This window comes from Crocuta crocuta, unplaced genomic scaffold (genome assembly GCF_008692635.1).
Source record: "Crocuta crocuta isolate KB4526 unplaced genomic scaffold, BGI_CrCroc_1.0 scaffold2, whole genome shotgun sequence".
Taxonomy (NCBI): Eukaryota; Metazoa; Chordata; class Mammalia; order Carnivora; family Hyaenidae; genus Crocuta; species Crocuta crocuta.
Window position 1 is genome coordinate 6016654 of NW_027528640.1, and position 13461 is coordinate 6030114.

At 44.3% G+C, this 13461-nt stretch overlaps 1 protein-coding gene across 2 annotated transcripts in view; it reads right to left on the reverse strand.

Annotated features, from left to right (window-relative positions):
- SGMS1 (sphingomyelin synthase 1) overlaps positions 1 to 13461 on the reverse strand; it is a 235965-nt gene that overhangs the window by 133954 nt on the left and 88550 nt on the right. For both annotated transcript variants that reach the window (XM_077755220.1, XM_077755221.1), the window contains exons 2-3: positions 10311 to 10353; positions 3397 to 3514 (exon numbers count right to left, since the gene is read on the reverse strand). The gene's annotated coding sequence lies outside the window, so the exon portion shown is untranslated. The remainder of the gene's footprint in view (positions 1 to 3396; positions 3515 to 10310; positions 10354 to 13461) is intronic.

Below are 13461 nucleotides of genomic sequence, written 5' to 3' on the forward strand. Positions count from 1 at the left end.
TTGTAAAAGAAAAGTTTGAAACGTGGGGAAAACACTCAAGCCATAAATAAAAATGGACCCTGAACACTATCACTCTAATTCTGTTCTTTTTTTTTTAAATTGTTTTTTTTTTAATGTTTTATTTATTTCTGAGAGAGAGAGACAGCATGAGCAGGGGAGGGTCACAGAGAGAGGGAAACACAGAATCTGAGGCAGGCTCCAGGCTCTGAGCTGTCAGCACAGAGCCCAACGCGAGGCTTGAACCCATGAACTGTGAGATCATGACCTGAGCCAAAGTTGGACGCTTAACCGACTGAGCCACCCAGGCGCCCCTAATTCTGTTCTTTTTAAGAGGCCTACTTATTCCTAAGAATGAAACCTGTAAGCATCGGCACCAAAATTGGATCTACCGGTGGCTGCCTCTGCGTGGAGGTTTGTATTTTGTTGTCTGAGCTCATCGATGCAGTACTAGGGAAAAAACACACTTACAAACAAAAAGAAATTTTACTTAGAGGGACATTGACACTGCATGCCTGACATTTCGATTTCCGCATATCTTGTAGATTTTGAGATGCCTATATAAATAAATGCCAGGGCGGCCCTTACCCGTGTGCTTGTGTGGTCAAACTCAAGGCCTGACTGCTTTGGAAGGAAGCCCACGCAGCTGTGCGCAGGGAGCGGACCCTGGTTGGTACCACAGTGCAGTAAGCGTGTGGGAAACAGGTGTGGCCGGGGCACGTGTGATACGTGCTCCCCATTCTCAAGGGCGGCGCAGTCCCGGAAAACCACACGGCCCAGCCCCAATAGGGACACACCAGCCCCATCTACAAGGCTTCACCTCTGTGGGGATGAGGCTTATCTAGCTCTTTGTTGGAAGACTGCAGTTGATGCAAAGCATAAGAAAGTTCCTGGACGCGTCTGCAATCTGAATGTCACTGCTGTGCATAATCAGCCAGGATGGATAATCGTGGAAATCAGTCAGTGAAATCACACCTGTATGCACTCGGGAGTGTGGACTCCACCAGCCTCTGACGGGCAGGACGGGCAAGTTTCACAATGCCATAGCCTGGGCGGGCTCACCTTTCAAAGAAGGTAGATCACACCCACCTCCCAGGCTTTTAGTGAAGATTTTTTTTTTAATGTTTTTATTTATTTCTGAGAGAGAGAGAGAGAGAGAGAGAGAGAGCAGGGGAGGATCAGAGAGAGAGGGAGACACAGAATTTGAAACAGGCTCCAGGCTCTGAGCTAGCTGGCAGCACAGAGCCTGACGCGGGGCTCGAACCCACAAACTGTGAGATCATGACCTGAGCTGAAGTCGCACGCTTAACCGACTGAGCCACCCAAGCACCCCATAGTGAAGGTTTTAAGTATTTATGGGTCAGGTGCCTGGGTGGCTCAGTGAGTTAAGTGTTGGACTCTTGATTTTGGCTCAGGTCATGATCTCATGGTTCAATGGTTCAAGCCCTGTGTTGGGTTCCATGCTGGCAGTGTGGAGCCTGCCTGGGATCCTCTCTCTTCCTATCTCTCTGCCCCTCCCCCACTCACGCACACATGCACACACGCAATCTCTCACTCTCAAAATAAATAAATTAAAAAACATAAGATATTTATGGGTCTACATAGCATCCGCTAATTAAATAAAAATATTTCAGAAACCTAAATACACAGATTTTCAAATCATGTAGCCCACTACTGAAAAAAAAACCAAAAACCAAAATAGGTGGATTCCGTTTATTCTTAAACAGACTCAAACTTAAAACTCACAACCTTCAAGACAACTTCTCAGCCACACACACTGACATGACCACTCGGCCAACACAAGCACTTGACTAGATGGTCTACACTGTAAAGGATCTGGGCTGCAGAGCAGCCTCCGTGAACTACGTTACAGGACTCCCTGCAGAGCCGCATCGCTCTCCTACGTCACCCTCCCTAACTGCATACTGGAAGGTCTGGGTAATGGGGACATCACGTCGCAGACACAACAGGGCTGCGTCAGAAAGATGAAAGCCACTCCTACCTCCTCTACTGGCCTTATGGTCAACTCTGAACTTACCTGTGAAGACATGAGAGCCTATGTTTCAAAAGGGACATGTTTAATGTCTCATACTAGTAATATACTCTCAGTAAAATTAGGAAACAGTAATGGTTGAAAATATTAAACTTTCCTATGCTCCTTATATTTTGCAAACACAACTATAAACCAAGTAAGCACCATGAGTTGGGAATAAATAGCAAACAATGGTGGAAGAATTCCACAAGCATTAGGGTATTTGTCAAATCCTGCCTCAAAAAGGGGGACAGCATGGTACACTGTCTCCACGGCGTGGAGTGGAAGACAGACAGACCTACTGCCAAATGCCATGTCTGCCACGTATACTGTGGGAAACAGCTGGCCACTTATTGAAGCACTTGGAATCTCAATATCTTTATCTGGAAAATGGGACTTATTTAATGTTCCCAGGACAGTGTGATAATCCAAGACATAAAATATTTGGCCCAGGCACGTCTATTGTGTCCTACATTCGTAGACTAAAAGAAAAACAAGGGGCATCGCGGTGGCTCAGTCGGCTGAGCATCTGACTCTTGAGTTTGGCTCAAGTCATGGTCTTGCAGTTCATGAGATCAAGCCCCACACTGGGTTCTGCATTGACTGTGTAGAGCCTGCCTGGGATTCTCTCTGTCTCCTCTTTCTCTTGACCCTCCTTCCCCCAAATAAAAACAAAAACAAAATCCTAAAGGATCAAAGTGACACATGACATGATTTGGGCTATTCCATAATAAAAGAGCCAGTGCATCAAAAGCTAAACATATATTGAAGGTCACAAGATATGAAATAATGGGTGACCCTGACCTTGACGATAAACATGATTGAAGAGATAAGAATTAAAGGCAATAAGCAAGGAAATGAAGGAACCACTTAACAACATAACTTTGGGGGAGGAGGGTGTCAAAGCAGGGTAAAGTTCATGATGAACAGGGCATCAGGCAACTTGATGCAACCACTATCCAATCAGATATAGCCTTGACGTCGTTCAAGACGTCAAGGGTGAGAGTAAAGGCAGTAAGAGCCGGTTCAAAGGATATTGAGCTTTGATACTGGCTTCCGCGTTCCCACAATAAAAGGCAGGGAGGTCTCTGACCAGAAATGTGTTATCACTGTCATCTGTCCAGAGTTGCATGTTGCCTTTATGGCCTTTCTTGTCCTTCAGGCAACAGGAAGGGCCCCAGAGGGGTGGCATCAGAGCTGCTCAAGGAGGAGGTCAGAGCAACATCCCCCTACTCAGTCACGTTGCATTTGAGGCCGGAAGGTGAGTGAGGTTCCGCCCTAAGAACAGCTGCCCTTCCACAGACCGAGCACGGCAGGCTGGGCCCCCCGCTCTTATGTACCTCCAACCGCTGCTGTTCTGTACCTACCGCAAGGCTCCTCTAAAGTTACTCTCATGTAGGCTTCCTCAGGCAGGGTCTTGTCTCTTCTTTCATAACTCTCCCAACCAGATGCTTTTGTGCAACCTCCACAGCCTCAGGGATGGACCTGGAATCAAGGAGCAACTTGAGCTTAATCACTTGGAAAAGGGAGCCAGAAGACTGTTGAGCTTAAGGACATCTTAGAAATCCAGTGCATGTCACTGTCAGCAAAAATGATGAAGTATTAGACTGGAAACAAAAAATTCACAACTGATCTTCTCCAACCTCCACCCTCTTCTTTCTCTTTTGTAAAGGTTGTGTGTGTGTGTGTGTGTGTGTGTGTGCGCGCGCCATGAATATACATAATATTAAACCCCATCTTTTGATTTTTTAAAGTTTATTTATTTATTTGGGGGGAGAGGGACAGAGAGACACAGGGAGAGAGAGAATCCCAGGCAGGCTCTGTGCTGTCAGTCCAGAGCATGACTTGGGGCTTGAACTCATGAACTTTGAGATCATGACCTGAGCCAAAATCAAGAGTCATAGGCTCAACCAACTGAGCCACTTAGGTGCCCCACCCCCTGCCATCTTTTTTTTTTTCTTAAATAGTTTATTATCAAGTTGGTTTCCATATAACACCCAGTGCTCATCCCCACAGGTGCCCTCCCCCATGCCCTTCCCTCCCCTACCCCTCCCTCCCGTCTTTTCTTAATTGAAAACTGAAGTGTGTAACTCTCTATTCTCCTTTTATATATGTATCTACATTCTTTAGATGTCAACACATAACTGATTTTCACAAATTAACTGCAGCAGCTTCAGGATGAAAACAAAGGGTAACAATACTTAAGTTATCCTCTTTACAAGCAGATAAAAAGGTGCTCACTTCTGTGAGGCCAAAACAGCACTCTCATAAATGCCCCCTCTTCTGGTCACATATGTGTAACTGGGCTTTTGCATAACCAGGAAGCTGGAGAGGTTTAGCCTCTGACAAAGGACAAAGAGCGTTCTTCACTCAGTCCCTCATGCACAGCCGTGTGCACTTCCACGTGAAAGAATACACAATCTGGCGGCAGCAAGCAACACGGCATCTTTTTGTAATCAAGTTCAAGTTAATCAATAGCATTCTATCTTTACTCTCTAGAACAATCCATTAAAAGTGGGTCCTCAACACTTTGCCGGATCACATGACCAGCTGATGAAAGTGAAGCCTATTCTAATACCATTCAAATTCCAGAAAGACCTTAAGCTCTTTGAAGCCCATTCCTGGACCCGAGGATAAAAATCCTAGGACCGTGCACCAAACAGGGTAGCTGAAATCTCGAGCCTACCCACAAAATTAACTATGTGAGGAAACAGTTCTTGAACAAAAGACACCAGTCTTAACAGCCCTGAGGACCTACTCACAGCAGGCAGTGCCCGATCTAATCTCTCTTTATCTTCTCATGAAATAGTAAGAAATAGTGCTACACCTGTAAATGACCAAACATAGACGGTCACTGGGTTACAACGGTTTAAGTTACGGTGTTTTTCACCTTACGATGCTGCCAAAGCAATACAGAGTCAGTAGAAACCATACTTTGAATTCCGCCCCTGCCTGGTCTCGTGATGTGCAGTAGAACGCTCTCTCGGGGCACAAGGTGGCATCGAGCCTCAGCGCCCAGGCGGCTAGGAGACACGGTGGGAACTGACGATCACTCCATACACACCACAACCCTTCTCCTTCCTTCTGCTTTTCATTTTCAGTCCAACGCCCAATAAGTTACATGAGTTCTTCACCACTTTCTCATAAAGCAGGCTTTGTGTTAGAGAATTTTGCCCCGTTGCAGGCACGTGAGAGTGTTCTAAACAAGCACGTTCAAGGTGGGCTGGACTGAGCCATGTTCAGTATGGTAAGTGTGTTAAATGCAGTTTTGATTTACAATAGTTTCAGCTTACTACGGGTTCATCGTGACGTGACCCTCTTAAGTTGAGGAACATGTGTACAGTCACAAAGAGAGCTGCTGCCACAAACTAACTAAAAAAACCAAAACAAATAAAAATTAGGCTTGCCATTATATTGGCTTAAAAGTGTTCAAGTAAAATATATTTACATTAAAGAACATCGTTTCCTGAGGATACCAACATACAGTACATACACCTCAAGTTAAATCCAGGATTTTCCCTGTAAGAAAACTATGCCTCAGGAAACAGGTATCATCTTACATTCTTGACCTCACATTATGAACAAAAATTTGTTTATTCTGAATTCAAAAATGTTTAGGAAGGGTACTTCAATGAAGGCTAGCCTTAGATGTTTTAACAAAAAGGAAGCAAAGGAAGAGATTGAACAATGTTTTCTGGAGGTATAACCTAACAATAGCATTTATGAGGTATCATTTTTTAAAAATCCGTTTAAATATCATTTTAAAAATCAATCTGGATTTGGGGGGTGATAGATGGCCAAAGGAACGGGGCTGTTTATCTCTGTTTCCATCTATATCCCCATCAAAATTATAGTAACGAGAGAAAGAAGATAAAAAACCCCTAAGGACGAGGAGAACAGAAAAGGGCACTGGAGCAGAGGAGAGACATGACTGCTGAGCAGAGCGGAGCACCAACCTCACTGCCTGGGCAGCAAGCAAACGCCGGCTGCCCGTTCCGGAAGGCTCAGGAGATGGGGCTGTGGCTCCTGGGTAAACTGAGGGGCAGGTTAAAAGTCTGCATAAAGATCAGTAGCCCCTTACCTGAGACGATGCACATGGATCCAAGGTCTGTCCATAAGACCTGACACAACAAAACCCCGAGAAGAAAACACCGGCAGAAAGCTTCAGGACACCGGATTTGGCAATGATTCATTGTATATGATACAAAAAAGTGCAGGCAACAAAAGCAAAAATATACAAATGTGACTAGATGAAACCTAAAAACCTCTGCCTGGCAAAGGAAACAATCAGTAAAAAGGCAGCCGACTAAAAGCAAAAAAATATTTTCAAACTATGTATACAATAATGGGGCTAACAGAATATATTAAGAATTCCTACAACTTAACCCACAAACAAATAACCTAATTAAAAAAAAAAAAATACAGGCAAAGAACTTGAACAGACATTCCTCCCAAAGGAGGTACAGAGATGGTGAACAAGGGTATGAAAGCATGCTCGGCATTGCTCATCATCGGGGAAATGAAAATCAACACTCGCTGAGCTACCACCTCACACCGGCCAGAATGGCGAAAATCAAAAACATGAGAGACAATAAGCACTGGCGAGGATGTGGAGAGAAAGGAGCCCGGCGCGCTGGTGGTGGGAGTGCAGACTGGTGCGGCCACTGTGGAAAGGGCATGGGAGGGCCTCAGAAAATTAAAAATACAACTACCATAGGATCCAGTAATGGCACTACTGGGGATTTGCCCCCCAAATACAAAAACACTAACTCAAAAGGATACATGCATCCCTATGTTTATAGCAGCATTATTTACAAGAGCCAAACTATGGAAGCAGCCCAAGTATCCACTGACTGATGAATGGATAAAGAAGGGAAGGGGTGTGTGTGTGTGTGTGTGTGTGTGTGTGTGATGGAATATTATTCAGCTGTGAAAAAGAATGCAATCTGGCCATTTGCAACAACATGGATGGAGCTAGAGAGTACCATGCTAAGTGAAATAAGTCACAGAAAGACAAATGCCATATGATTTCACTCATATGAAAAATTTAAGAAAAAAGACAAGTGAACAAACAAAGAAAAAGAGAGACAAACAAACACACTCTTAATTGACTACAGAGCACACACTGATGGTCACCAGAGGGGAGGTGGGTAGGGGAGGGGTGAAACAGACGAAGGGGATTAACAGCACACATAGCGGGGCACCTGAGTGGCTCAGTCGGTTAAGTGGCCGACTTCAGCTCAGGTCATGATCTTGCAGTTCATGAGTTCAAGCCCCATGTCGGGCTCTGTGCTGACAGCTCAGAGCCTGGAGCCTGCTTCACATTCTGTGTCTCCCTCTCTCTCTGCCCTTCCCCTGCTCACGCTCTGTCTGTCTCTCAAAAAAATAAACATTAAAAAAAGTACACATACGATGATGAGCCCTGAGTAATGTACGGAATTGTTGAATCGCTGTATTGTACACCTGAAACTAATATAACACTGTGTGCTAATTACAGCTGAATTAAAAGTGGAAAAATTTTTTAATAAAAAAGAAACTAATTAAAAAGAAAAGGTATTTGCACACCCACCTTCACTGCGGCACTATTCACCACAGCAAAGAGGAGGAGGCGACCGAAATGTCCGTCAGTGGATAAATGGATAAAGAAAAAGTGCTCCAGACATAAAATGGTATATTATTCCATCTTATAAAATGAAGCAATCCTGTCACAGGTTATATTGGGAAAGAGCTCAAGGACATCATGCCATGTCAGATGAGTCTGTCACCCAAAGACGAATTCTGGAAGTTTCCACTACCATGAGGCATCTGGAGCAGCCAGACTGTTAGAAATAGGGAGAGGAAGGGTGGCTGCCAGAGGCCAGGGCAGGGAGGAAGGGCCAGCTGTACTGGTGTGTGCAGGGTTTCAGTTTTGCAACAGGAAAAAGTTCTAGACGCCTGTTGCATAACAGTATCGATATAGTTAACACTGCTGTACTATGCCCTGAAAAATGGTTAATCCAGCAAATTTCATATTTTTTTCCCACAATAAGAAAATGTGGGAGTAGATAATGTGGATTATCTAGGTGAGTCCAATGTGATCGTAAGGGTCCTAAAATGTGACAGAAGGAGGCAGAGGAAGTCAGAGTAAAGCAGTACGAGGTGTATTTGACCTGCTTCTGCTCCTGTGAAGAGGCTCCCACCTGGGAAGGGGGCCTCCAGAAGCAAGAAAAGGCTGGGGGAACACCTTGACTGAGGCCGGGGAGACCCAGCAGACTCCTGACCTACAGGACTAGAAGGTAAAACAAATTGTTATTTTAAGCACAAAGAAAAAGTGGGGAGCAATTAAAGTCCTAGATCTTTTCCCAAGACAAACCATCCCTATTCCCATGAAAGAGAAACAGCATTCTATTTTTAAAAACAAAACATTCAGAGACCAATAAAAATGAAGTGTGGAATTACAAACATGCTGGTAGAGATTAAAAGTATAATAACCCTGGAGGGCCTGGGTGGCTCAGTCATTTGGGTGGCTGACTTCAGCTCAGGTCATGATCTCACAGTCTGTGAGTTAAGAGCCCTGCGTCGGGCTCTGTGCTGTGTCTGCTTCTGATTCTGTGTCTCCCTCCCTCTCTCTCCGCCCTTCCCCTGCTTGCTCGCTTGCTCTCTTTCTCAAAATAATAAACATTAAAAAATTGTTTTAATTTAAAAAAAGTCCAATACCCCTAACAAAATCTCTCAGAAAGTAGAACAAAAAACACATAGAGATAGGAAATGGTTCAGAAAAACAAACAAACAAACAAAAAACATAAGAAATGAGAGAACCAAACCAGGGGGTCCAAATATCTAACAAACTTGCAGAAACGAGGAAAAAGAAAAGAGTGAGAAGGAAATTATCCAAGAAATAGTACAAGAAAATTGTCCAAATTGAAGGAAATGAGCCTCAGGATTGAAAGGACCGCTAACATCAGAAGATCCTATGACCTATGTCCCAAATGGAAATTTCAGAATTCTAGGATAAAGAAAAGAATCAAACATTTTCCAGAGAAATAAAACAGTAAAACAGTTCACGCACAACCACCTGGGAAGCAGAACAGACTGAGACGTTTCAACATAAATATCACAAAGCTCAACCACAAGCAAAATACAGTCATAATCAGGTAGACAGTTAAGTATTTATTTATGCACACACTGCAACAAAACGAGAGCCACAAAATGGAGATGGGAAGAGGAGGTGTGCACTGAGGGTGAAGGGTTACACACGGGAGCTAAATCCTTGCAGAAAATCAATCTATAGAAGTCTAAAATTTTCTTTTTTTTTTTTTAAATGGTTTTTTTTTTTTTTTTTTTTTTAGGAGAGAGAGAGAGACAGCGTGAGCAGGGGAGGGTCAGAGAGAGAGGGAGTCACAGACTGAAACAGGCTCCAGGCTCTGAGCTGGCAGTCAGCACAGAGCCCGACACGGGGCTCGAACCCACGAACCGCGAGATCATGACCTAAGCGAAAGTCGGACGCTTAACCGACTAAGCCACCCAGGCGCCCCTAGAAGTCTAAAATTTTCAAAGAAATCAATAAATGGCACTTCGAGCATACGGTGTGTTGTTTAGAAATAGGCAAACAAGAGAGTATGAGTAAAAGGGTTGAACAGGGGCTAACGACAGTATAAAAACAACTGGGGGCAGCTGTTACAAGATTATTCTAATTGTAAACAATGTGCATGTGATTACCTCAAAATAAATAAAACGAATGAGTAGCTAAAAGGAAAAAAGAAGGAAAAGTGTATTTAACAGAGCAAACCCATACACCATTACATAGTGGAGATCACCAATGTTCATCGACACAGAAAGAATGGAAACAGTAACTGTCCTTACATTGGGCAAAGGGTTACTTACCGTGGAGTAAAACTTCCAATTATAGCATCACGCACAGGGATTCCACATATACTGCATTGCAAACAAGTAAATGGTAGCCTGTTCTGGAAAATGGTTCTGGATGCTTCAAAAATGTGGTTTTGACAGAGACAGTGACAACAAATGTGTGTGGAAAGAGCTGGATGAAAGTTACTCTGAGGTAGGAAAAAAATATTAGTTCTAATACTATTTGACATAGATACACATTATTAAATATACATGTGTAACTAAATTAATTAAATAGTATAAATATGCATTTGACTATTACCTCTATGTACCCAAAACATTCACTGTGTCAAGCTGACCACAAAAATTGTTTTTTTAGTTCTTCTCAGTGGGAAAACATGGGAAATATAAACCAAGCATAAATGGTACATAAAGAAATTAAAAATCCATTTACCTGAATCATGTTGGTATATTTCTGCATCACTCTTCCTTCCAATCTATGAGAAAATAAGAAGCAAATTAAAATGCCTTCTTTGGGAACTAAACTGCTTCAAAGGAAAAAAAAAAACCTAAAATCCAGGGTACCTATTACTTGCTTCTTGTTCTCTATCCATAGAAAAACTCATTCTTCCCCACTTCCCAGCTAATTCCCGGCTGTCATACAATAGAATGAATTTTATTATGCAAAGCCTAACAGAAGCAAGCACGTAACCCCAATGCTAATAAAAATTTGTGCCCCAAGCACACCTAATGGTATAGCAGGAGTTTTAAAATCATACACTTTTATAAATGATCTCTTCTCTAGTCAGGCAGATAATTGCTAATTGATGACACAGAGAAGGATAACGCAAGAAAGCATTTTTCGAAGTATGAGAAGTATGACTATAGGATAAAAGGGTGGCGACATGTTTAAATTTTCATTTTCACCAAACGCAATCAGTAGCAGGGTAAGTGGAACGTCCACAGGCCGTATATGCACCACTGTGTATGAGCAAACAGCTAATAAGTAGTCTTCCACCCACATCCACTTAAAGCCTTAGACTTGCTTCCTCATTTAATTTCATTAAAGACTTTCTCAACCCAGAATAGAAATATCATCCTTCCAATTCATATGTGAATTATGGTGCCCGCAGACCACTCTCCCCTAGGTCACCCCTGCCCTGACTTCAAATACCACACGTTAGTTTCGCCTGTGGGACAAGGTACTATTTTCCAGGCAGCTGTCTGGGAATCCACGAATCCCTGTACCTGTACCAAAATAAAATGCTTCAGGAAGAGAGAGACCAGAAGACAGTGACTACAAGGAGACAGGGTCTCGGGAAGATGGTGACAGGTCTGAGGACGGTGTTTTGGCTGGTGGGGTGGTTGCCAGCTCCCCAGACACTGTAGGGCAGAGAAGCTGCTGCATGATATCAATAGAAGGGGAAGGGCCTTCCTACTGTGCAAGGCAGATGTCCTGCTAGGGGGGACGTGAAGAAAGGGGGCGGGGGGGTTGGACCTTTTTCTTAATGTTTATTTTTTTGAGAGAGAGACAGACAGACAATGAGCAGGGGAGGGGCACAGAGAGAGGGAGACACAGAACCTGAAGCAGGTTCCAGGCTCTGAGCTGTCAGCACAGAGCCTGACGCAGGGCTTGAACTCACGAACTGAGAGATCATGACCTGAGCCGCAGTCGAATGCCTAACTGACTGAGCCCCCAGGCGCCCCGGGACCTCCTTTTAGAGCTGCGAAGACACCTATAAAAATACAAGTAATAGCTTCTAGTTTGTGATGGAAGCTAGGGTAAGGTACTGATGCACATCTCTTTAGATCTTCTACTTGCTACGAAGCCTGCAGACAGAGGAGGACACTGGGTCTCACAGCAGGTAAGTGTGACGCCCCAACCCACACACTTGGGTGAGGCCAAGCCATTCCCCATGACACCTTCCACACAGGCTAAGAGACACCAAAACACCAAAAGGAAAATGTTCACAGAAAAGAGGCCATTCTCACTAGATACAGAATGTATCGTGAGGCTCCTGCTCATGAATCATTTACAGGAAAAGAACCGAGTAACTGGGGGTCCCCGGAAGTCCTCTGAAGTACTGGAAAGTTGAATAGTTCCATCATTTGCGAAGGAGGCCTGCTTATCTTTCTGTACCTCAAAGGAGATGTTTCAAAAGGAGCCCGTACACTTCACGGGGGGTAATTTTCTGTCATGTTAATTTGTTTCATGCTCTGTGAACTTTTCCCACTGCAGCGGGGGAATCAAAGGAACACGATGTCCGTTAAAAAAAAGTCACAGATGCAGAGACAAGTTGCCACCAGACAATTTTCGAGCAGCATCTGATAATGTCGCCTGCAAACGACCTGCCCTAATGGCATGAATATTTAATTCAATCGTAAGTACTTTTAAAAAGCAGGGAACACGGTTCAAAGCCACAACTTCCAATTCTGCTACTTGAAGAGGGACAAGAAATAAAATATCCAAAAAGAGTGGATAGAAGACTGTATGCGAGGGACTCACCAAAAGGCATGTCGCTAAAAACACCTTCCTGCATCCTCCTTGGTAAATGCAAAATAATGTAATGGCAGTAACTATGACTGTCAGACGTGATGTGCAATTTAATTTGATGCCTTCACATTTAATCCAATGAGAACCCTGCTCGGGGAAGGGGGAGGCTTGAGGATCCCCAGTGGATCAGATGCAGACCCTGGGCCCCAAGCAATTAAGTAACTTGTCCAAGGCTGCAAACTCGTTCAAGGTCGCGCTGTGAGGAAGTAGGAAAGGGTTCCCGTCAGGCCTACGGGACGCCAGACACACAAGGCAGTCCTGGCTCCGCGATGAAAGCACCCAACCTGCTTTTCCACTTCAAAATCATTTCATGATCCTTTCACAAGCTCCTGGTTTCAAATTGCTTTTGATTCGTCCTGTGTAAAGGGTACTGGCACACCTTCCCCCGTGAGATGGTCTAATGTGTTGATAGCGAGAGGCTGGAGAAGAGAAACAGAAATAGATCTGGAAGGACTCTTTTTATAGAGGAGAGAACAGTGCAAGCGGCGGAGAGCTCCCCGGGGACGGGCGGGGTGCGGGATCTTGCACAGGCAGGGCTCAGCACATGCTGAGGTCTGAGTCCACAGCGGACACCTGCGGTTTAGGAACTAAGAGGAAGTTCCTTCTGGACTTGCGTATAAGCCAGGGAAGTGTGCTCACCTTGCAGAGCAAAGCGTCCAGGGGGACAAGTTATCCAAATGACACTGATAAGGCTGTGGTGGCTCTGAACTTTCAGTGGCAACCGAGTATGGGAAGACCAGAATCTTCGCAGGCGTTAGCCCAGTGGCATGCAGAAGAGAGAGGACAGAAGGAGGTACCCTTCCCTTATGCACAGAAATTCTGTGCAGCCATGCTCGGCCTGCTAAGTGTTCAGTGCTGCTGACTTCCTCGCAAGAAAACCCGCAGTGGGGCTGTGGGCTCGAAGGGGAGGGAGGAACAAGTCGAAGGAGCAAGGCTGAGGAAGGACAAGATTCAAGTTTACGAAACCTAGCAAGGCATGGCGAACTCCCACTATACAAATTTGTACTAATACAAATTTGTATTTGTACAGCCAGTCCTTCTGCAGCTTCCT